This window comes from Pleurodeles waltl, chromosome 8 (genome assembly GCF_031143425.1).
Source record: "Pleurodeles waltl isolate 20211129_DDA chromosome 8, aPleWal1.hap1.20221129, whole genome shotgun sequence".
NCBI classification, from domain to species: domain Eukaryota; kingdom Metazoa; phylum Chordata; class Amphibia; order Caudata; family Salamandridae; genus Pleurodeles; species Pleurodeles waltl.
In genome coordinates, this window is record NC_090447.1 from 395,353,805 (window position 1) to 395,378,695 (window position 24,891).

The following is a 24,891-nucleotide window of genomic DNA, read 5'->3' on the forward strand; positions in this document are numbered from 1 at the left end:
TTTGGATTTTGGCCTCTAGCTCAGCCGGCACCTAGGGAAACCTACCAAACCCGTGCATTTTTTAAAACTAGACACCTAGGGGAATCCAAGATGGGATGACATGCAGGGCTCCCACCAGGTTCTTTAACCCAGAATAATTTGCAAACCTCAAAATTTGGCTAAAGAAAAAATAAATCCTCACATTTCAGTGACAGAAAGTTATGGAATCTGAGGGGAGGCACAAATTTCCTTTCATTTAGCGTTCCCCCATGTCTCCCGTTAAAAACAATACTTCACTTGTGTGGATAGGCCTAGTGCCTGCAACAGGAAATGTCCCAAAACACAACGTGGACACGTCATATTTCCCAAAGAAAACAGAGCTGTTTTTTGCAAAGTGCCTACCTGTGGATTTTGGCCTCTAGTTCAGCCGGCACCTAGGGAAACCTACCAAACCTGTGCATTTTTGAAAACTGGACACCTAGGGGAATCCAAGATGGGTGGCTTGTGGGGCTCTCACCAGGTTCTGGTACCCAGAATCCTTTGCAAACCTCAAAATTTGGCTAAAGAAACATTTTTTCCTCACATTTCGGTGACAGAAAGATCTTGAATCTGAGAGGAGCCACAAATTTCTTTCCACCCAGGGTTCCTCCAACTCTCTCGATAAAAATGATACCTCACTTGTGTGGGTAGGCCTAGTGCCCACGACAGGAAATGCCCCAAAACACAACGTGGACACGTCATATTTCCTAAAGAAAACAGAGCTGTTTTTTGCAAAGTGCCTACCTGTGGATTTTGGCCTCTAGCTCAGCCAGCACCTAGGGAAACCTACCAAACCTGTGCATTTTTGAAAACTGGATACCTAGGGGAATCCAAGATGGGTGACTTGTGGGGCTCTTGCCAAGTTCTGTTACCCAGAATCCTTCATAAACCTCAAAAATTGTCTAAAAAAACACTTTTTCCTCAAATTTCGGTGACAGAACGTTCTGGAATCTGAGAGGAGCCACAAATGTCCTTCCACCCAGCGTCCCCCCCAAGACTCCCAATGAAAATGATACCTTACTTTTGTGGGTAGACCGAGTGCTCGTGACAGGAAATGGCCCCAAAACACAACGTGGACACATCACATTTTCCCAGAGAAAACAGAGCTGTTTTTTGCAAAGTGCCTACCTGTGGATTTTGGCCTCTACCTCAGCCGGCACCTCGGGAAACCTACCAAACCTGTGCATTTTTTAAAACTAGACACCAAGGGGAATCCAAGATGGGATGACATGCAGGGTTCCCACCAGGTTCTGTTACCCAGAATAATTTGCAAACCTCAAAATTTGGCAAAAGAAATAAAGTGTTCCTCACATTTCAGTGACAGAAAGTTCTGGAATCTGAGAGGAGCCACAAATTTCCTTTCACTTACCGTTCCCCCATGTCGCTCGATAAAAATGATACCTCACTTGTGTGGGTAGGCCTTGTGTCCGTGACAGGAAATGCCCCAAAACACAACGTGGACAAGTCATATTTCCCAAAGAAAACAGAGCTGTTTTTTGCAAAATGCCTACCTGTGGATTTTGGCCTCTAGCTCAGCCGGCACCTAGGGAAACCTACCAAACCTGTGCATTTTTGAAATCTGCAAACCTAGGGGAATCCAAGATGGGTGACTTGCGGGGCTCTTGCCAAGTTCTGTTACCCAGAATCCTTCTTAAACCTCAAAAATTGGGTAAAAAAACACTTTTTCCTCACATTTCGGTGACAGAAAGTTCTGGAATCTGAGAGGAGCCCCAAATTTCCTTCCACCCAGCATTCCCCCCAAGTCTCCCAATGAAAATGATACCTTACTTTTGTGGGTAGGCCTAGTGCCCGCGACAGGAAATGCCCCAAAACACAACGTGGACATATCACATTTTCCCAACGAAAATAGAGCTGTTTTTTGCAAAGTGCCTACCTGTGGATTTTAGCCTCTAACAGAGCCGGCACCTAGGGAAACCTACCAAACTTGTGCATTTTTAAAAACTAGACATCTAGGGAAATCCAAGTTGGGGTGACTTGTGGGGCTCGCTCCAGGTTCTGTTACCCATAATCCTTTGTAAACTTCAAAATTTGGCTAAGAAACACTTTTTCCTCACATTTTGGTGACAGAAAGTTCTGGAATCTGAGAGGAGCCATAAATTACCTTCAACCCAGCGTTCCCCCAAGTCTCCCAATAAAAATGATTCCTCACTTGTGTGGTTAGGCCTAGTGCCCGCGACAGAAAATGCCCCAAAACACAACGTGGACACATCAGATTTTCCCAAATAAAACAGCTGTATTTTTCAAAGTGCCTACCTGTGGATTTTGGCCTGTAGCTCAGCAGGCACCTAGGGAAACCTACCAAACCTGTGCATTTTTTAAAACTAGACACCTAGGGGAATCCAAGATAGGGTGACTTGTGGGGCTCTCACTAGGTTCTGTTACCCAGAATCCTTTGCACACCTCAAAATGGGGCAAAAAAATACTTTTTCCTCACATTTAGGTGTCAGAAAGTTCAGGAATCTGAGAGGAGCCACAAATGTCCTTCCACCCAGCGTTCCCCCCAAGACTCCCAATGAAAATGATACCTTACTTTTGTGGGTAGACCGAGTGCTCGTGACAGGAAATGGCCCCAAAACACAACGTGGACACATCACATTTTCCCAGAGAAAACAGAGCTGTTTTTTGCAAAGTGCCTACCTGTGGATTTTGGCCTCTACCTCAGCCGGCACCTCGGGAAACCTACCAAACCTGTGCATTTTTTAAAACTAGACACCAAGGGGAATCCAAGATGGGATGACATGCAGGGTTCCCACCAGGTTCTGTTACCCAGAATAATTTGCAAACCTCAAAATTTGGCAAAAGAAAAAAAGTGTTCCTCACATTTCAGTGACAGAAAGTTCTGGAATCTGAGAGGAGCCACAAATTTCCTTTCACTTACCGTTCCCCCATGTCGCTCGATAAAAATGATACCTCACTTGTGTGGGTAGGCCTTGTGTCCGTGACAGGAAATGCCCCAAAACACAACGTGGACAAGTCATATTTCCCAAAGAAAACAGAGCTGTTTTTTGCAAAATGCCTACCTGTGGATTTTGGCCTCTAGCTCAGCCGGCACCTAGGGAAACCTACCAAACCTGTGCATTTTTGAAATCTGCAAACCTAGGGGAATCCAAGATGGGTGACTTGCGGGGCTCTTGCCAAGTTCTGTTACCCAGAATCCTTCTTAAACCTCAAAAATTGGGTAAAAAAACACTTTTTCCTCACATTTCGGTGACAGAAAGTTCTGGAATCTGAGAGGAGCCCCAAATTTCCTTCCACCCAGCATTCCCCCCAAGTCTCCCAATGAAAATGATACCTTACTTTTGTGGGTAGGCCTAGTGCCCGCGACAGGAAATGCCCCAAAACACAACGTGGACATATCACATTTTCCCAACGAAAATAGAGCTGTTTTTTGCAAAGTGCCTACCTGTGGATTTTAGCCTCTAACAGAGCCGGCACCTAGGGAAACCTACCAAACTTGTGCATTTTTAAAAACTAGACATCTAGGGAAATCCAAGTTGGGGTGACTTGTGGGGCTCGCTCCAGGTTCTGTTACCCATAATCCTTTGTAAACTTCAAAATTTGGCTAAGAAACACTTTTTCCTCACATTTTGGTGACAGAAAGTTCTGGAATCTGAGAGGAGCCATAAATTACCTTCAACCCAGCGTTCCCCCAAGTCTCCCAATAAAAATGATTCCTCACTTGTGTGGTTAGGCCTAGTGCCCGCGACAGAAAATGCCCCAAAACACAACGTGGACACATCAGATTTTCCCAAATAAAACAGCTGTATTTTTCAAAGTGCCTACCTGTGGATTTTGGCCTGTAGCTCAGCAGGCACCTAGGGAAACCTACCAAACCTGTGCATTTTTTAAAACTAGACACCTAGGGGAATCCAAGATGGGGTGACTTGTGGGGCTCTCACTAGGTTCTGTTACCCAGAATCCTTTGCACACCTCAAAATGTGGCAAAAAAATACTTTTTCCTCACATTTAGGTGTCAGAAAGTTCAGGAATCTGAGAGGAAAAACAAATTTCCTTCCAACTAGCATTCCCCCCAAGTCTCCCAATGAAAATGATACCTTGCTTTTGTGGGTAGGCCTAGTGCCCGCAACAGGAAATGCCCCAAAACACAATGTGGACATATCACATTTTCCCAAAGAAGACAGAGCTGTTTTTTGCAAGGGCCTACCTGTGGATTTTGGCCTCTAGCTCAGCCGGAACCTAGGGAAACCTACCAAACCTGTGCATTTTTGAAAACTAGACACCTAGGGGAATCCAAGATAGGGTGATTTGTGGGGCCCTCACTAGGTTATTTTACCCAGAATCCTTTGCAAACCTCAAATTTGGCCCAAAAATACTTTTTCCTCACATTTAGGTGACAGAACGTTCTGGAATCTGAGAGGAAAAACAAATTTCTTCCACTCATCATTCCCCCAAGTCCCCCGATAAAAATGATACCTCACTTGTGTGGGTAGACCTAGTGCTCGTGACAGGAAATGCCCCCAAAACACAACCTGGATACATCACATTTTCCCAAAGAAAACATTGCCTTCTTGTGGATTTTGGCCTCTACCTCAGCCGGCACCTAGGGAAACCTACCAAACCTGTGCATTTTTTAAAACTAGACACCTAGGGGAATCCAAGATGGGATGACATGCATGGCTCCCACCAGGTTCTGTTACCCAGAATAATTAGCAAACCTCAAAATTTGGCTAAAGATTTTTTTTTCCACACATTTCAGTGACAGAAAGTTCTGGAATCTGAGAGGAGCCACAAATTTCCTTTTACTTAACGTTCCCCCATGTCTCCCGATAAAAACGATACTTCACTTGTGTGGATAGACCTAGTGCCTGCAACAGGAAATGCCCCAAAACACAACGTGGGCACGTCAAATTTCCCAAAGAAAACTGAGCTTTTTTTTGCAAAGTGCCTACCTGTGGATTTTGGCCTCTAGCTCAGCCGGCACCTAGGGATACCTACCAAACCTGTGCAATTTTGAAAACTAGACACCTAGGGGAATCCAAGATGGGATGACATGCAGAGCTCCCACCAGGTTCTTTAACCCAGAATAATTTCCAAACCTCAAAATTTGGCTAAAGAAAAAAAAAATCCTCACATTTCAGTGACAGAAAGTTCTGGAATCTGAGAGGAGCCACAAATTTCCTTTCACTTAGCGTTCCCCCATGCCTCCCGATAAAAACAATACTTCACTTGTGTGGATAGGCCTAGTGCCTGCAACAGGAAATGTCCCAAAACACAACGTGGACATGTCATATTTCCCAAAGAAAACAGAGCTGTTTTTTGCAAAGTGCCTACCTGTGGATTTTGGCCTCTAGCTCAGCCGGCACCTAGGGAAACCTACCAAACCTGTGCATTTTTGAAAACTGGACACCTAGGGGAATCCAAGATGGGTGACTTGTGGGGCTCTCACCAGGTTCTGGTACCCAGAATCCTTTGCAAACATCAAAATTTGGCTAAAGAAAAAAAAATTCCTCACATTACGGTGACAGAAAGTTCTTGAATCTGAGAGGAGCCACAAATTTCTTTCCACCCAGGGTTCCTCCAACTCTCTCGATAAAAATGATACCTCACTTGTGTGGGTAGGCCTTGTGTCCGTGACAGGAAATGCCCCAAAACACAACGGGGACAAGTCATATTTCCCAATGAAAACAGAGCAGTTTTTTGCCAAATGCCTACCTGTGGATTTAGGCCTCTAGCTCAGCCGGCACCTAGGGAAACCTACCAAACCTGTGCATTTTTTAAATCTGGAAACATAGGGGAATCCAAGATGGGTGACTTGTGGGGCTCTTGCCAAGTTCTGTTACCCAGAATCCTTCATAAACCTCAAAAATTGTCTAAAAAAACACTTTTTCCTCAAATTTCGGTTACAGAAAGTTCTGGAATCTGAGTGGAGCCACAAATGTCCTTCCACCCAGCGTTCCCCCCAAGTCTCCCAATGAAAATGATACCTTACTTTTGTGGGTAGACATAGTGCCCGCAACAGGAAATGCCCCAAAACACAATGTGGACATATCACATTTGCCCAAAGAAGACAGAGCTGTTTTTTGCAAGGGCCTACCTGTGGATTTTGGCCTCTAGCTCAGCCGGCACCTAGGGAAACCTACCAAACCTGTGCATTTTTGAAAACTAGACACCAGGGGAATCCAAGATAGGGTGACTTGTGGGGCTCTCACTAGGTTATTTTAAACAGAATCCTTTGCAAACCTCAACATTTGGCCAAAAAATTCTTTTTCCTCACATTTAGGTGACAAAACGTTCTGGAATCTGAGAGGAAAAACAAATTTCCTTCCACTCATCATTCCCCCAAGTCCCCCGATAAAAATGATACCTCACTTGTGTGGGTAGACCTAGTGATCGTGACAGGAAATGCCCCCAAAACACAACGTGGACACATCACATTTTCCCTAAGAAAACAGAGCTGTTTTTTGCAAAGTGCCTACCTGTGGATTTTGGTCTCTACCTCAGCCGGCACCTAGGGAAACCTACCAAACCTGTGCATTTTTGAAAACTAGACACCTAGGGGAATCCAAGATGGGATGACATGCACGGCTCCCACCAGGTTCTGTTACCCAGAATAATTTGCAAACCTCAAAATTTGGCTAAAGATTTTTTTTTCCTCACATTTCAGTGACAGAAAGTTCTGGAATCTGAGAGGAGCCACAAATTTCCTTTTACTTAGCGTTTCCCCATGTCTCCCGATAAAAACGATACTTCACTTGTGTGGATAGGCCTAGTGCCTGCAACAGGAAATGCCCCAAAACACAACGTGGGCACGTCATATTTCCCAAAGAAAACAGAGCTGTTTTTTGCAAAGTGCCTACATTTGGATTTTGGCCTCTAGCTCAGCCGGCACCTAGGGAAACCTACCAAACCCGTGCATTTTTTAAAACTAGACACCTAGGGGAATCCAAGATGGGATGACATGCAGGGCTCCCACCAGGTTCTTTAACCCAGAATAATTTGCAAACCTCAAAATTTGGCTAAAGAAAAAATAAATCCTCACATTTCAGTGACAGAAAGTTATGGAATCTGAGGGGAGGCACAAATTTCCTTTCATTTAGCGTTCCCCCATGTCTCCCGTTAAAAACAATACTTCACTTGTGTGGATAGGCCTAGTGCCTGCAACAGGAAATGTCCCAAAACACAACGTGGACACGTCATATTTCCCAAAGAAAACAGAGCTGTTTTTTGCAAAGTGCCTACCTGTGGATTTTGGCCTCTAGTTCAGCCGGCACCTAGGGAAACCTACCAAACCTGTGCATTTTTGAAAACTGGACACCTAGGGGAATCCAAGATGGGTGGCTTGTGGGGCTCTCACCAGGTTCTGGTACCCAGAATCCTTTGCAAACCTCAAAATTTGGCTAAAGAAACATTTTTTCCTCACATTTCGGTGACAGAAAGATCTTGAATCTGAGAGGAGCCACAAATTTCTTTCCACCCAGGGTTCCTCCAACTCTCTCGATAAAAATGATACCTCACTTGTGTGGGTAGGCCTAGTGCCCACGACAGGAAATGCCCCAAAACACAACGTGGACACGTCATATTTCCTAAAGAAAACAGAGCTGTTTTTTGCAAAGTGCCTACCTGTGGATTTTGGCCTCTAGCTCAGCCAGCACCTAGGGAAACCTACCAAACCTGTGCATTTTTGAAAACTGGATACCTAGGGGAATCCAAGATGGGTGACTTGTGGGGCTCTTGCCAAGTTCTGTTACCCAGAATCCTTCATAAACCTCAAAAATTGTCTAAAAAAACACTTTTTCCTCAAATTTCGGTGACAGAACGTTCTGGAATCTGAGAGGAGCCACAAATGTCCTTCCACCCAGCGTCCCCCCCAAGACTCCCAATGAAAATGATACCTTACTTTTGTGGGTAGACCGAGTGCTCGTGACAGGAAATGGCCCCAAAACACAACGTGGACACATCACATTTTCCCAGAGAAAACAGAGCTGTTTTTTGCAAAGTGCCTACCTGTGGATTTTGGCCTCTACCTCAGCCGGCACCTCGGGAAACCTACCAAACCTGTGCATTTTTTAAAACTAGACACCAAGGGGAATCCAAGATGGGATGACATGCAGGGTTCCCACCAGGTTCTGTTACCCAGAATAATTTGCAAACCTCAAAATTTGGCAAAAGAAATAAAGTGTTCCTCACATTTCAGTGACAGAAAGTTCTGGAATCTGAGAGGAGCCACAAATTTCCTTTCACTTACCGTTCCCCCATGTCGCTCGATAAAAATGATACCTCACTTGTGTGGGTAGGCCTTGTGTCCGTGACAGGAAATGCCCCAAAACACAACGTGGACAAGTCATATTTCCCAAAGAAAACAGAGCTGTTTTTTGCAAAATGCCTACCTGTGGATTTTGGCCTCTAGCTCAGCCGGCACCTAGGGAAACCTACCAAACCTGTGCATTTTTGAAATCTGCAAACCTAGGGGAATCCAAGATGGGTGACTTGCGGGGCTCTTGCCAAGTTCTGTTACCCAGAATCCTTCTTAAACCTCAAAAATTGGGTAAAAAAACACTTTTTCCTCACATTTCGGTGACAGAAAGTTCTGGAATCTGAGAGGAGCCCCAAATTTCCTTCCACCCAGCATTCCCCCCAAGTCTCCCAATGAAAATGATACCTTACTTTTGTGGGTAGGCCTAGTGCCCGCGACAGGAAATGCCCCAAAACACAACGTGGACATATCACATTTTCCCAACGAAAATAGAGCTGTTTTTTGCAAAGTGCCTACCTGTGGATTTTAGCCTCTAACAGAGCCGGCACCTAGGGAAACCTACCAAACTTGTGCATTTTTAAAAACTAGACATCTAGGGAAATCCAAGTTGGGGTGACTTGTGGGGCTCGCTCCAGGTTCTGTTACCCATAATCCTTTGTAAACTTCAAAATTTGGCTAAGAAACACTTTTTCCTCACATTTTGGTGACAGAAAGTTCTGGAATCTGAGAGGAGCCATAAATTACCTTCAACCCAGCGTTCCCCCAAGTCTCCCAATAAAAATGATTCCTCACTTGTGTGGTTAGGCCTAGTGTCCGCGACAGAAAATGCCCCAAAACACAACGTGGACACATCAGATTTTCCCAAATAAAACAGCTGTATTTTTCAAAGTGCCTACCTGTGGATTTTGGCCTGTAGCTCAGCAGGCACCTAGGGAAACCTACCAAACCTGTGCATTTTTTAAAACTAGACACCTAGGGGAATCCAAGATAGGGTGACTTGTGGGGCTCTCACTAGGTTCTGTTACCCAGAATCCTTTGCACACCTCAAAATGTGGCAAAAAAATACTTTTTCCTCACATTTAGGTGTCAGAAAGTTCAGGAATCTGAGAGGAAAAACAAATTTCCTTCCAACTAGCATTCCCCCCAAGTCTCCCAATAAAAATTATACCTTGCTTTTGTGGGTAGGCCTAGTGCCCGCAACAGGAAATGCCCCAAAACACAATGTGGACATATCACATTTTCCCAAAGAAGACAGAGCTGTTTTTTGCAAGGGCCTACCTGTGGATTTTGGCCTCTAGCTCAGCCGGAACCTAGGGAAACCTACCAAACCTGTGCATTTTTGAAAACTAGACACCTAGGGGAATCCAAGATAGGGTGATTTGTGGGGCCCTCACTAGGTTATTTTACCCAGAATCCTTTGCAAACCTCAAATTTGGCAAAAAAATACTTTTTCCTCACATTTAGGTGACAGAACGTTCTGGAATCTGAGAGGAAAAACAAATTTCCTTCCACTCATCATTCCCCCAAGTCCCCCGATAAAAATGATACCTCACTTGTGTGGGTAGACCTAGTGCTCGTGACAGGAAATGCCCCCAAAACACAACCTGGATACATCACATTTTCCCAAAGAAAACATTGCCTTCTTGTGGATTTTGGCCTCTACCTCAGCCGGCACCTAGGGAAACCTACCAAACCTGTGCATTTTTTAAAACTAGACACCTAGGGGAATCCAAGATGGGATGACATGCATGGCTCCCACCAGGTTCTGTTACCCAGAATAATTAGCAAACCTCAAAATTTGGCTAAAGATTTTTTTTTCCACACATTTCAGTGACAGAAAGTTCTGGAATCTGAGAGGAGCCACAAATTTCCTTTTACTTAACGTTCCCCCATGTCTCCCGATAAAAACGATACTTCACTTGTGTGGATAGACCTAGTGCCTGCAACAGGAAATGCCCCAAAACACAACGTGGGCACGTCATATTTCCCAAAGAAAACTGAGCTTTTTTTTGCAAAGTGCCTACCTGTGGATTTTGGCCTCTAGCTCAGCCGGCACCTAGGGATACCTACCAAACCTGTGCAATTTTGAAAACTAGACACCTAGGGGAATCCAAGATGGGATGACATGCAGAGCTCCCACCAGGTTCTTTAACCCAGAATAATTTCCAAACCTCAAAATTTGGCTAAAGAAAAAAAAAATCCTCACATTTCAGTGACAGAAAGTTCTGGAATCTGAGAGGAGCCACAAATTTCCGTTCACTTAGCGTTCCCCCATGCCTCCCGATAAAAACAATACTTCACTTGTGTGGATAGGCCTAGTGCCTGCAACAGGAAATGTCCCAAAACACAACGTGGACATGTCATATTTCCCAAAGAAAACAGAGCTGTTTTTTGCAAAGTGCCTACCTGTGGATTTTGGCCTCTAGCTCAGCCGGCACCTAGGGAAACCTACCAAACCTGTGCATTTTTGAAAACTGGACACCTAGGGGAATCCAAGATGGGTGACTTGTGGGGCTCTCACCAGGTTCTGGTACCCAGAATCCTTTGCAAACATCAAAATTTGGCTAAAGAAAAAAAAATTCCTCACATTACGGTGACAGAAAGTTCTTGAATCTGAGAGGAGCCACAAATTTCTTTCCACCCAGGGTTCCTCCAACTCTCTCGATAAAAATGATACCTCACTTGTGTGGGTAGGCCTAGTGCCCACAACAGGAAATGCCCCAAAACACAACGTGGACACGTCATATTTCCTGAAGAAAACAGAGCTGTTTTTTGCAAAGTGCCTACCTGTGGATTTTGGCCTCTAGCTCAGCCAGCACCTAGGGAAACCTACCAAACCTGTGCATTTTTTTAAACTGGACACCTAGGGGAATCCAAGATGGGTGACTTGTGGGGCTCTTGCCAAGTTCTGTTTCCCAGAATCGTTCATAAACCTCAAAAATTGTCTAAAAAAACACTTTTTCCTCAAATTTCGGTGACAGAACGTTCTGGAATCTGAGAGGAGCCACAAATGTCCTTCCACCCAGCGTTCCCCCAAGACTCCCAATGAAAATGATACCTTACTTTTTTGGGTAGACCGAGTGCTCGTGACAGGAAATGGCCCCAAAACACAACGTGGACACATCACATTTTCCCAGAGACAACAGAGCTGTTTTTTGCAAAGTGCCTACCTGTGGATTTTGGCCTCTACCTCAGCCGGCACCTAGGGAAACCTACCAAACCTGTGCATTTTTTTAAACTAGACACCTAGGGGAATCCAAGATGGGATGACATGCAGGGTTCCCACCAGGTTCTGTTACCCAGAATAATTTGCAAACCTCAAAATTTGGCTAAAGATTTTTTTTGCCTCACATTTCAGTGACAGAAAGTTCTGGAATCTGAGAGGAGCCACAAATTTCCTTTTACTTAGCGTTCCCCCATGTCTCCCGATAAAAACGATACTTCACTTGTGTGGATAGGCCTAGTGCCTGCAACAGGAAATGCCCCAAAACACAACGTGGGCACGTCATATTTCCCAAAGAAAACTGAGCTTTTTTTTGCAAAGTGCCTACCTGTGGATTTTGGCCTCTAGCTCAGCCGGCACCTAGGGATACCTACCAAACCTGTGCAATTTTGAAAACTAGACACCTAGGGAAATCCAAGATGGGATGACATGCAGAACTCCCACCAGGTTCTTTAACCCAGAATAATTTCCAAACCTCAAAATTTGGCTAAAGAAAAAAAAAATCCTCACATTTCAGTGACAGAAAGTTCTGGAATCTGAGAGGAGCCACAAATTTCCTTTCACTTAGCGTTCCCCCATGCCTCCCGATAAAAACAATACTTCACTTGTGTGGATAGGCCTAGTGCCTGCAACAGGAAATGTCCCAAAACACAACGTGGACATGTCATATTTCCCAAAGAAAACAGAGCTGTTTTTTGCAAAGTGCCTACCTGTGGATTTTGGCCTCTAGCTCAGCCGGCACCTAGGGAAACCTACCAAACCTGTGCATTTTTGAAAACTGGACACCTAGGGGAATCCAAGATGGGTGACTTGTGGGGCTCTCACCAGGTTCTGGTACCCAGAATCCTTTGCAAACCTCAAAATTTGGCTAAAGAAAAAAAAAATCCTCACATTTCGGTGACAGAAAGTTCTTGAATCTGAGAGGAGCCACAAATTTCTTTCCACCCAGGGTTCCTCCAACTCTCTCGATAAAAATGATACCTCACTTGTGTGGGTAGGCCTAGTGCCCACGACAGGAAATGCCCCAAAACACAACGTGGACACGTCATATTTCCTGAAGAAAACAGAGCTGTTTTTTGCAAAGTGCCTACCTGTGGATTTTGGCCTCTAGCTCAGCCAGCACCTAGGGAAACCTACCAAACCTGTGCATTTTTTTAAACTGGACACCTAGGGGAATCCAAGATATGTGACTTGTGGGGCTCTTGCCAAGTTCTGTTACCCAGAATCGTTCATAAACCTCAAAAATTGTCTAAAAAACCACTTTTTCCTCAAATTTCGGTGACAGAACGTTCTGGAATCTGAGAGGAGCCACAAATGTCCTTCCACCCAGCGTTCCCCCAAGACTCCCAATGAAAATGATACCTTACTTTTTTGGGTAGACCGAGTGCTCGTGATAGGAAATGGCCCCAAAACACAACGTGGACACATCACATTTTCCCAGAGAAAACAGAGCTGTTTTTTTCAAAGTGCCTACCTGTGGATTTTGGCCTCTACCTCAGCCGGCACCTAGGGAAACCTACTAAACCTGTGCATTTTTTAAAACTAGACACCTAGGGGAATCCAAGATGGGATGACATGCAGGGTTCCCACCAGGTTCTGTTACCCAGAATAATTTGCAAACCTCAAAATTTGGCTAAAGATTTTTTTTTCCTCACATTTCAGTGACAGAAAGTTCTGGAATCTGAGAGGAGCCACAAATTTCCTTTTACTTAGCGTTCCCCCATGTCTCCCGATAAAAACGATACTTCACTTGTGTGGATAGGCCTAGTGCCTGCAACAGGAAATGCCCCAAAACACAACGTGGGCACGTCATATTTCCCAAAGAAAACTGAGCTTTTTTTTGCAAAGTGCCTACCTGTGGATTTTGGCCTCTAGCTCAGCCGGCACCTAGGGATACCTACCAAACCTGTGCAATTTTGAAAACTAGACACCTAGGGGAATCCAAGATGGGATGACATGCAGAGCTCCCACCAGGTTCTTTAACCCAGAATAATTTGCAAACCTCAAAATTTGGCTAAAGAAAAAAAAAATCCTCACATTTCAGAGACAGAAAGTTCTTGAAGCTGAGAGGAGCCACAAATTTCCTTTCACTTAGCGTTCCCCCATGCCTCCCGATAAAAACAATACTTCACTTGTGTGGATAGGCCTAGTGCCTGCAACAGGAAATGTCCCAAAACACAACGTGGACACGTCATATTTTCCAAAGAAAACAGAGCTGTTTTTTGCAAAGTGCCTACCTGTGGATTTTGGCCTCTAGCTCAGCCGGCACCTAGGGAAACCTACCAAACCTGTGCATTTTTGAAAACTGGACACCTAGGGGAATCCAAGATGGGTGACTTGTGGGGCTCTCACCAGGTTCTGGTACCCAGAATCCTTTGCAAACCTCAAAATTTGGCTAAAGAAAAAAAAATTCCTCACATTTCGGTGACAGAAAGTTCTTCAATCTGAGAGGAGCCACAAATTTCTTTCCACCCAGGGTTCCTTCAACTCTCTCGATAAAAATGATACCTCACTTGTGTGGGTAGGCCTAGTGCCCATGACAGGAAATGCCCCAAAACACAACGTGGACACGTCATATTTCCTGAAGAAAACAGAGCTGTTTTTTGCAAAGTGAATACCTGTGGATTTTGGCCTCTAGCTCAGCCAGCACCTAGGGAAACCTACCAAACCTGTGCATTTTTTTAAACTGGACACCTAGGGGAATCCAAGATGGGTGACTTGTGGGGCTCTTGCCAAGTTCTGTTACCCAGAATCCTTCATAAACCTCAAAAATTGTCTAAAAAAACACTTTTTCCTCAAATTTCGGTGACAGAACGTTCTGGAATCAGAGAGGAGCCACAAATGTCCTTCCACCCAGCGTTCCCCCCAAGACTCCCAATGAAAATGATACCTTACTTTTTTGGGTAAACCGAGTGCTCGTGACAGGAAATGGCCCCAAAACACAACGTGGACACATCACATTTTCCCAGAGAAAACAGAGCTGTTTTTTGCAAAGTGCCTACCTGTGGATTTTGGCCTCTACCTCAGCCGGCACATAGGGAAACCTACCAAACCCGTGCATTTCTGAAAACTAGACACCCAGGGGAATCCAAGATGGGATGACATGCAGGGTTCCCACCAGGTTCTTTAACCCAGAATAATTTGCAAACCTCAAAATTTGGCAAAAGAAAAAAAAAATCCTCACATTTCAGTGACAGAAAGTTCTGGAATCTGAGAGGAGCCACAAATTTCCTTTCACTTAGCGTTCCCCCATTCCTCCCGATAAAAACAATACTTCACTTGTGTGGATAGGCCTAGTGCCTGCAGCAGGAAATGTACCAAAACACAACGTGGACACGTCATATTTCCCAAAGAAAACAGAGCTGTTTATTTGCAAAGTGCCTACCTGTGGATTTTGGCCTCTAGCTCAGCCGGCACCTACGGAAACCTACCAAACCTGTGCATTTTTTAAAACTGGACACCTAGGGGAATCCAAGATGGGTGACTTGTGGGGCTCTCACCAGGTTCTGGTACCCAGAATCCATTACAAACCTCAAAATTTGGCTAAAGAAACATTTTTTCCTCACATTTCGGTGAAAGAAAGTTCTTGAATCTGAGAGGAGCCACAAATTTCTTTCCACCCAGGGTTCCTCCAACTCTCTCGATAAAAATGATATCTCACTTGTGTGGGTAGGCCTAGTGCCCACGACAGGAAATGCCCCAAAACACAACGTGGACACGTCATATTTCCTAAAGAAAACAGAGCTGTTTTTTGCAAAGTGCCTACCTGTGGATTTTGGCCTCTAGCTCAGCCAGCACCTAGGGAAACCTACCAAACCTGTGCATTTTTTAAATCTGGAAACCTAGGGGAATCCAAGATGGGTGACTTGTGGGGCTCTTGCCAAGTTCTGTTACCCAGAATCCTTCTTAAACCTCAAAAATTGGGTAAAAAAACACTTTTTCCTCACATTTCGGAGACAGAAAGTTCTGGAATCTGAGAGGAGCCCCAAATTCCCTTCCACCCAGCATTCCCCCCAAGTCTCCCAATGAAAATGATACCTTACTTTTGTGGGTAGGCCTAGTGCCCGCGACAGGAAATGCACCAAAACACAACGTGGACATATCACATTTTCCCAACGAAAATAGAGCTGTTGTTTGCAAAGTGCCTACCTGTGGATTTTAGCCTCTAACAGAGCCGGCACCTAGGGAAACCTACCAAACTTGTGCATTTTTTAAAACTAGACATCTAGGGAAATCCAAGTTGGGGTGACTTGTGGGGCTCGCTCCAGGTTCTGTTACCCATAATCCTTTGTAAACTTCAAAATTTGGCTAAGAAACACTTTTTCCTCACATTTTGGTGACAGAAAGTTCTGGAATCTGAGAGGAGCCATAAATTACCTTCAACCCAGCGTTCCCCCAAGTCTCCCAATAAAAATGATTCCTCACTTGTGTGGTTAGGCCTAGTGCCCGCGACAGAAAATGCTCCAAAACACAACGTGGACACATCAGATTTTCCCAAATAAAACAGCTGTATTTTTCAAAGTGCCTACCTGTGGATTTTAGCCTCTAACAGAGCCGGCACCTAGGGAAACCTACCAAACCTGTGCATTTTTTAAAACTAGACACCTAGGGGAATCCAAGATAGGGTGACTTGTGGGGCTCTCACTAGGTTCTGTTACCCAGAATCCTTTGCACACCTCCAAATGTGCCAAAAAAATACTTTTTCCTCACATTTAGGTGACAGAAAGTTCAGGAATCTGAGAGGAAAAACAAATTTCCTTCCAACTAGCATTCCTCCCAAGTCTCCCAATGAAAATGATACCTTACTTTTGTGGGTAGGCCTAGTGCCCGCAACAGGAAATGCCCCAAAACACAATGTGGACATATCACATTTTCCCAAAGATACTTCACTTGTGTGGATAGGCCTAGTGCCTGCAACAGGAAATGCCCCAAAACACAACGTGGGCACGTCATATTTCCCAAAGAAAACTGAGCTTTTTTTTGCAAAGTGCCTACCTGTGGATTTTGGCCTCTAGCTCATCCGGCACCTAGGGATACCTACCAAACCTGTGTAATTTTGAAAACTAGACACCTAGGGGAATCCAAGATGGGATGACATGCAGGGCTCCCACCAGGTTCTTTAACCCAGAATAATTTGCAAACCTCAAAATTTGGCTAAAGAAAAAAAAAATCCTCACATTTCAGTGACAGAAATTTCTGGAATCTGAGAGGAGCCACAAATTTCCTTTCACTTAGCGTTCCCCCATGCCTCCCGATAAAAACAATACTTCACTTGTGTGGATAGGCCTAGTGCCTGCAACAGGAAATGTCCCAAAACACAACGTGGACACGTCATATTTCCCAAAGAAAACAGAGCTGTTTTTTGCAAAGTGCCTACCTGTGGATTTTGGCCTCTAGCTCAGCCGGCACCTAGGGAAACCTACCAAACCTGTGCATTTTTGAAAACTGGACAGCTAGGGGAATCCAAGATGGGTGACTTGTGGGGCTCTCATCAGGTTCTGGTACCCAGAATCCTTTACAAACATCAAAATTTGGCTAAAGAAAAAAAAAATTCCTCACATTTCGGTGACAGAAAGTTCTTGAATCTGAGAGGAGCCACAAATTTCTTTCCACCCAGGGTTCCTCCAACTCTCTCGATAAAAATGATACCTCACTTGTGTGGGTAGGCCTAGTGCCCACGACAGGAAATGCCCCAAAACACAACGTGGACACGTCATATTTCCTAAAGAAAACAGAGCTGTTTTTTGCAAAGTCCTACCTGTGGATTTTGGCCTCTAGCTCAGCCAGCACCTAGGGAAACCTACCAAACCTGTGCATTTTTTAAAACTGGACACCTAGGGGAATCCAAGATGGGTGACTTGTGGGGCTCTTGCCAAGTTCTGTTACCCAGAATCCTTCATAAACCTCAAACATTGTCTAAAAAAACACTTTTTCCTCAAATTTCGGTGACAGAACGTTCTGGAATCTGAGAGGAGCCACAAATGTCCTTCCACTCAGCGTTCCCCCCAAGACTCCCAATGAAAATGATACCTTACTTTTTTGGGTAGACCGAGTGCTCGTGACAGGAAATGGCCCCCAAAACACAACGTGGACACATCACATTATCCCAGAGAAAACAGAGCTGTTTTTTGCAAAGTGCCTACCTGTGGATTTTGGCCTCTACCTCAGCCGGCACCTAGGGAAACCTACCAAACCTGTGCATTTTTGAAAACTAGACACCCAGGGGAATCCAAGATGGGATGACATGCAGGGTTCCCACCAGGTTCTTTAACCCAGAATAATTTGCAAACCTCAAAATTTGACTAAAGAATTTGTTTTCCTCACATTTCAGTGACAGACAGTTATGGAATCTGAGAGGAGCCACAAATTTCCTTTCACTTAGCGTTCCCCCATGTCTCCCGATAAAAATGATACCTCACTTGTGTGGGCAGGCCAAGAACCCGCAACAGGAAATACCCCAAAACACAATGTGGACATATCACATTTTCCCAAAGAAGACAGAGGTGTTTTTTGCACTGAGCTGTGGATTTTGGCCTCTAGCTCAGCCGGCACCTAGGGAAACCTACAAAACATTTGCATGTTTGAAACTAGACACCTAGGGGAATACAAGATAGGGTGAATTGTGGGGCTCCCACTAGGTTCTGTTACCCAGAATAATTTGCAAACCTCAAAATGTGGCTAAAGACAAAAAAAATCCTCACATTTCGGTGACAGAAAGTTCTGGAATCTGAGAGTAGCCACAAATTTTGGCCTCTAGCTCAGCCAGCACCTAGGGAAACCTACCAAACCTGTGCATTTTTTAAAACTGGACACCTAGGGGAATCCAAGATGGGTGACTTGTGGGGCTCTTGCCAAGTTCTGTTACCCAGAATCCTTCATAAACCTCAAACATTGTCTAAAAAAACACTTTTTCCTCAAATTTCGGTGACAGAACGTTCTGGAATCTGAGAGGAGCCACAAATGTCCTTCCACTCAGCGTTCCCCCCAAGACTCCCAATAAAAATGATACTTCACTTGTGTGGATAGGCCTACTGTCTGCGACTGGAAATGCCCAAAAACACAATGTGGACACATCATATTTCCCAAAGAAAACAGAGCTGTTTTTTGCAAGGTGCCTACCTGTGGATTTTTGCCTCTAGCTCAGCCGACACCTAGGGAAACATACAAAACCTGTGCATTTTTTTAAACTAAACACGTAGGGAAATCTAAGATGGGTTGACTTGTGGGGCTCTCACCAGGTTATTTTACCCTGAATCCTTTGCAAACCTCAATATTTGGCAAAAAAAAAAAAAATTCCTCACATTTCGATGACAGAAAGTTCTGGAATCTGAGAGAAGCCACAAATTCATTTCCATCAGGCATTCCCACAAGTCTCCCAATAAAAATGTACCTCATTTGTGTGGGTAGGCCTAGTGACCGCAACAGGGAATGCCCCAAAACACAACGTGGACATATCACATTTTCCCAAAGAGGACAGAAGTGTTTTTTGCAAAGTGCCTACCTGTGGATTATGGCCTCTAGCTCAGCTGGCACCTAGGGAAACCTACAAAACTTGTGCATTTTTTGAAACTAGACACCTAGGGTAATCCAAGATAAGAAGACTTGTGGGGCTCTCACAAGGTTCTGTTCCCGAGAATCCTTTGCAAACCTCAAAATTTAGCTAAAGAAACACTTTTTCCTCACATTTTGGTGACAGAAAGTTCTGGAATATGAGAGGAGACACAAATTTACTTCCACCCAGCGTTTCCGCAAGTCCCTCAATGAAAATGATACCTTACTTTTGTGGGTAGGCCTAGTGCCTGCGACAGGAAATGCCCCAAAACACAATGTGGACAGATCACATTTTCCCAAAGAAGACAGAGGTGTTTTTTGCAAAGTTCCGACCTGTGGATTCTGGCCTCTAGTTCAGCCAGCACCTAGGGAAACCTACAAAACCTGTGCATTTTTTAAAACTAGACACCTAGGGAAATCCAAGATAGGGTGACTTGTGGGGCTCTCACTAGGTTCTGTTACCCATGATCCTTTGCAAACCTTAAAATCTGGCTAAAAAACACTTTTTCTTCACATTTCGGTGACAGAAAGTTCTGGAATCTGAGAGGAGAAACAAATTTTCTTTCCTCTCAGCGTTCCGTCAAGTCCCCTGATAAAAATGATACCTCACTTGTGTGGGTAGGCCTAGTGCCCGTGACAGGAAATGCCCCAGAACACAACGTGGACACATCATATTTTCCCAAAGAAAACACAGATGTTTTTTGCAAAGTGCCTACTTGTGGATTTTGGCATCTACCTCTGCTGGCACCTAGGGAAACATACTAAACCTGTGCATTTAAAAAAACTAGACACCATGGGAATCCAAGATGGGATGACATGCGGGCTCCTACCAGGTTCTGTTACCCAGAATAATTTGCAAACCTCAAAATTTGCCTAAAGAAACACTTTTTCCTCACATTTCAGTGACAGAAAGTTCTGGAATCTGAGAGGAGCAACAAATTTCCTTTCACTCAGCGTTCCCCCAAGTTTCCTGATAAAAATGCTTCCTCACTTGTGTGGATAGCCCTAGTGTCTGCGACAGAAAATGCCCCAAAACACAACTTGGACACATCCAATTTCCCAAAGAAAACAGAGCTGTTTTTTGCAAAGTGCCCACCTGTGGATTTTGGCCTCTAGCTCAGCCGACACCTAGGGAAACATACAAAACCTGTGCATTTGTGAAAACTAGACACCCAGGGGAATCCAAGATGGGGTGACGTGTGCGGCTCTCACCAGGTTCTGTTACCCAGAATCCTTTGCAAACCTCAAAACTTGACTAAAAAACACCTTTTCCTCACATTTCAGTGACAGAAAGATCTGGAATCTGAGAGGAGCCCCAAGTTTACTTCCACCCAGCATTCCCCCAAGTCTCCCGATAAAAATGATACCTCACTTGTGTGGGCAGGCCAAGTACCCGCAACAGGAAATGCCCCAAAACACAATGTGGACATATCACATTTTCCCAAAGAAGACAGAGGTGTTTTTTGCACTGAGCTGTGGATTTTGGCCTCTAGCTCTGCCGGCACCTAGGGAAACCTACAAAACATTTGCATGTTTGAAACTAGACACCTAGGGGAATACAAGATAGGGTGAATTGTGGGGCTCCCGCTAGGTTCTGTTACCCAGAATAATTTGCAAACCTCAAAATTTGGCTAAAGAAAAAAAAAATCCTCACATTTCGGTGACAGAAAGTTCTGGAATCTGAGAGTAGCCACAAATTTCCTTTTATTCAGCGTTCCCCCAAGTCTCCCAATAAAAATGATACTTCACTTGTGTGGATAGGCCTACTGTCTGCGACTGGAAATGCCCAAAAACACAATGTGGACACATCATATTTCCCAAAGAAAACAGAGCTGTTTTTTGCAAGGTGCCTACCTGTGGATTTTTGCCTCTAGCTCAGCCGACACCTAGGGAAACATACAAAACCTGTGCATTTTTTTAAACTAAACACGTAGGGAAATCTAAGATGGGTTGACTTGTGGGGCTCTCACCAGGTTCTTTTACCCTGAATCCTTTGCAAACCTCAATATTTGGCAAAAAAAAAAAAAATTCCTCACATTTCGATGACAGAAAGTTCTGGAATCTGAGAGAAGCCACAAATTCACTTCCATCAGGCATTCCCACAAGTCTCCCAATAAAAATTTACCTCATTTGTGTGGGTAGGCCTAGTGACCGCAACAGGGAATGCCCCAAAACACAACGTGGACATATCACATTTTCCCAAAGAGGACAGAGGTGTTTTTTGCAAAGTGCCTACCTGTGGATTATGGCCTCTAGCTCAGCTGGCACCTAGGGAAACATACAAAACTTGTGCATTTTTTTTAAACTAGACACCTAGGGTAATCCAAGATAAGAAGACTTGTGGGGCTCTCACAAGGTTTTGTTCCCGAGAATCCTTTGCAAACCTCAAAATTTAGCTAAAGAAACACTTTTTCCTCACATTTTGGTGACAGAAAGTTCTGGAATATGAGAGGAGACACAAATTTACTTCCACCCAGCGTTTCCGCAAGTCCCTCAATTAAAATGATACCTTACATTTGTGGGTAGGCCTAGTGCCTGCGACAGGAAAGGCCCCAAAACACAATGTGGACAGATCACATTTTCCCAAAGAAGACAGAGGTGTTTTTTGCAAAGTGCCGACCTGTGGATTCTGGCCTCTAGTTCAGCCAGCACCTAGGGAAACCTACAAAACCTGTGCATTTTTTAAAACTAGACACCTAGGGAAATCCAAGATAGGGTGACTTGTGGGGATCTCACTAGGTTCTGTTACCCATGATCCTTTGCAAACCTTAAAATCTGGCTAAAAAACACTTTTTCTTCACATTTCGGTGACAGAAAGTTCTGGAATCTGAGAGGAGAAACAAATTTTCTTTCTTCTCAGCGTTCCGTCAAGTCCCCTGATAAAAATGATACCTCACTTGTGTGGGTAGGCCTAGTGCCCGTGACAGGAAATGCCCCAGAACACAACGTGGACACATCATATTTTCCCAAAGAAAACACAGCTGTTTTTTGCAAAGTGCCTACTTGTGGATTTTGGCATCTACCTCTGCCGGCACCTAGGGAAACATACTAAACCTGTGCATTTAAAAAAACTAGACACCATGGGAATCCAAGATGGGATGACATGCGGGGCTCCCACCAGGTTCTGTTACCCAGAATAATTGGCAAACCTCAAAATTTGCCTAAAGAAACACTTTTTCCTCACATTTCAGTGACAGAAAGTTCTGGAATCTGAGAGGAGCAACAAATTTCCTTTCACTCAGCGTTCCCCCAAGTTTCCCGATAAAAATGCTTCCTCACTTGTGTGGATAGCCCTAGTGTCTGCGACAGAAAATGCCCCAAAACACAACTTGGACACATCCAATTTCCCAAAGAAAACAGAGCTGTTTTTTGCAAAGTGCCCACCTGTGGATTTTGGCCTCTAGCTCAGCCGACACCTAGGGAAACATACAAAACCTGTGCATTTGTGAAAACTAGACACCCAGGGGAATCCAAGATGGGGTGACGTGTGCGGCTCTCACCAGGTTCTGTTACCCAGAATCCTTTGCAAACCTTAAAACTTGACTAAAAAACACCTTTTCCTCACATTTCAGTGACAGAAAGATCTGGAATCTGAGAGGAGCCCCAAATTTCCTTCCACCCAGCGTTCCCCCAAGTCTCCCAATAAAAATGGTGCCTCACTAGTGTGGGTAGGCTTACTGTCCGTGGCAGGAAGTGCCCCAAAACACAACATGGGCATATCACATTTTCCCAAAGAAGACAGAGCTGTTTTTTTTAAAGTGCCTAACTGAGGATTTTGGCCTCTAGCTCAACCGGCACCTAGGGAAACCAAAAAAACCTGTGCATTTTTGAAAACTAAACACCTAGAGGAATCCAAGTTGGGATGACATGCGGGTCTCCCACCAGGTTCTGTTACCCAGAATAATTTGCAAACCTCAAAATTTGGCTAAAGAAAAACTTTTACCTCACATTTTGGTGACAGAAAGTTCTGGAATCTGAGAGGAGCCACAAATTTCCTTTCACTCAGCGTTTTCCCAAGTCTCACGATAAAAATGCTTCCTCACTTGTGTGGATAGGCCTAGTGTCTGCGACAGGAAATGCCCCAAAACACAACGTGGACACATCATATTTCCCAAAGAAAACAAAGCTGTTTTTAGCAAAGTGCCTACCTGTGGATTTTGGCCTCTAGCTCAGCCGGCACCTAGGGAAACCTACAAAACCTGTGCATTTTTTAAAACTAAACACCTAGGGAAATCCAAGATGGGGTGACTTGTGTGGCTCTCAGTAGGTTCTGTTACCTAGAATCCTTTGCAAACCTCAAAATATGGCTAAAAAACATTTTTTCCTCACATTTCAGTAACAGAAAGATCTGGAATCTGAGAGGAGCCACAAATTTCCTTCCACCCAGCATTCCCCCAAGTCTCCTGATAAACATCGTACCTCACTAGTGTGGGTAGGCCCACTGCCCGTGGCAGGAAGTGCCCCAAAACACAACATGGACATATCACATTTCCCAACGAAGACAGAGGTGTTTTTTGCAAAGTGCCTACCGGTGGATTTTGGCCTCTAGCTCAGCCAGCACCTAGGGAACCCTACAAAACCTGTGCTTTTTTAAAACTAAACACCCAGGGAAATCCAAGATGGGGTAACTTGTGGGGCTCTCACAAGGTTCTTTTACCCAGGATCATTTGCAAACCTCAAAATTTAGCTAAAGAAACATTTTTTCCTCACATTTAGGTGACAGAAAGTTCTGGAATCTTAGAGGAGCCACAAATTTCCTTTCACTCTGCGTTCCCCCAAGTCTCCTGATAAAAATGATACATAACTTGTGTTGGTAGGCCTAGCGCCCGCGACAGGAAAAGCTCCAAAACACAATGTGGAGACGTCATATTTCCCAAAGAAAACAAAGCTGTTTTTGCAAAGTGCCTACCTGTGGATTTTGGCCTCTAGCTTAGCCTACACCTTGGGAAACATACCAAACATGTGCATTTTTTAAAACTAGACGCCTTGGGGAATCTAAGATGGGGTGACTTGTGGGGCTCTCACCAGGTTCTGTTACCCAGAATCCTTTGCAAACTTCAAAATTAGGCTAAAAAACACTTTTTCCTCACATTTCGGTGACAGAAAGATCTGGAATCTGAGAGGAGCCACAAATTTCCTTCCACCCAGCGTTCCCCCAAGTCTCCCGATAAAAAATCGTACCTCACTGTGTAGGTAGGCCTAATGCCCACAACAGGAAATGCCCCAAAACACAACGTGGACATATCACATTTTCCCAAAGAAGACAGAGATGTTTTTTGCAAATTGCCTACCTGTGGATTTTGGCCTCTAGCTCAGCCGGCACCTAGAGAAACCTACAAACCCTGTGCATTTTTTAAAACTAGCCACCTAGGGGAATCCAAGTTAAGAAGACTTGTGGGGCTCTCACCAGGTTCTGTTACCCAGAGTCCTTTGCAAACCTCAAAATTTGGCTAAAGAAATGTTTTTGCTTCACATTTCGGTGACAGAAAGTTCTGGAATCTGAGAGGAGCCACAAATTTCCTTTCACTCAGCGTTCCCCCAAGTCTCCCGATAAAAATGATACTTCACTTGTGTGGATAGGCCTAGTGTCTGCGACAGGAAATGCCCCAAAACACAATGTGGACACATCATATTTCCCAAAGAAAACAGAGCTGCTTTTTTGCAAAGTGCCTACCTGTGGATTTTGGCCTGTAGCTCCGTCAGCACCTAGGGAAGCCTACCAAACGTGTGCATTTTTTAAAACTAGAAATCTAGGGGAATCCAAGATGGGGCGACTTGTGGGGCTGTCACCAGGTTCTGTTGCCCAGAATCCTTTGCAAACCTCAAAATTTGGCTAAAGAAACATTTTTTCCTCACATTTCGG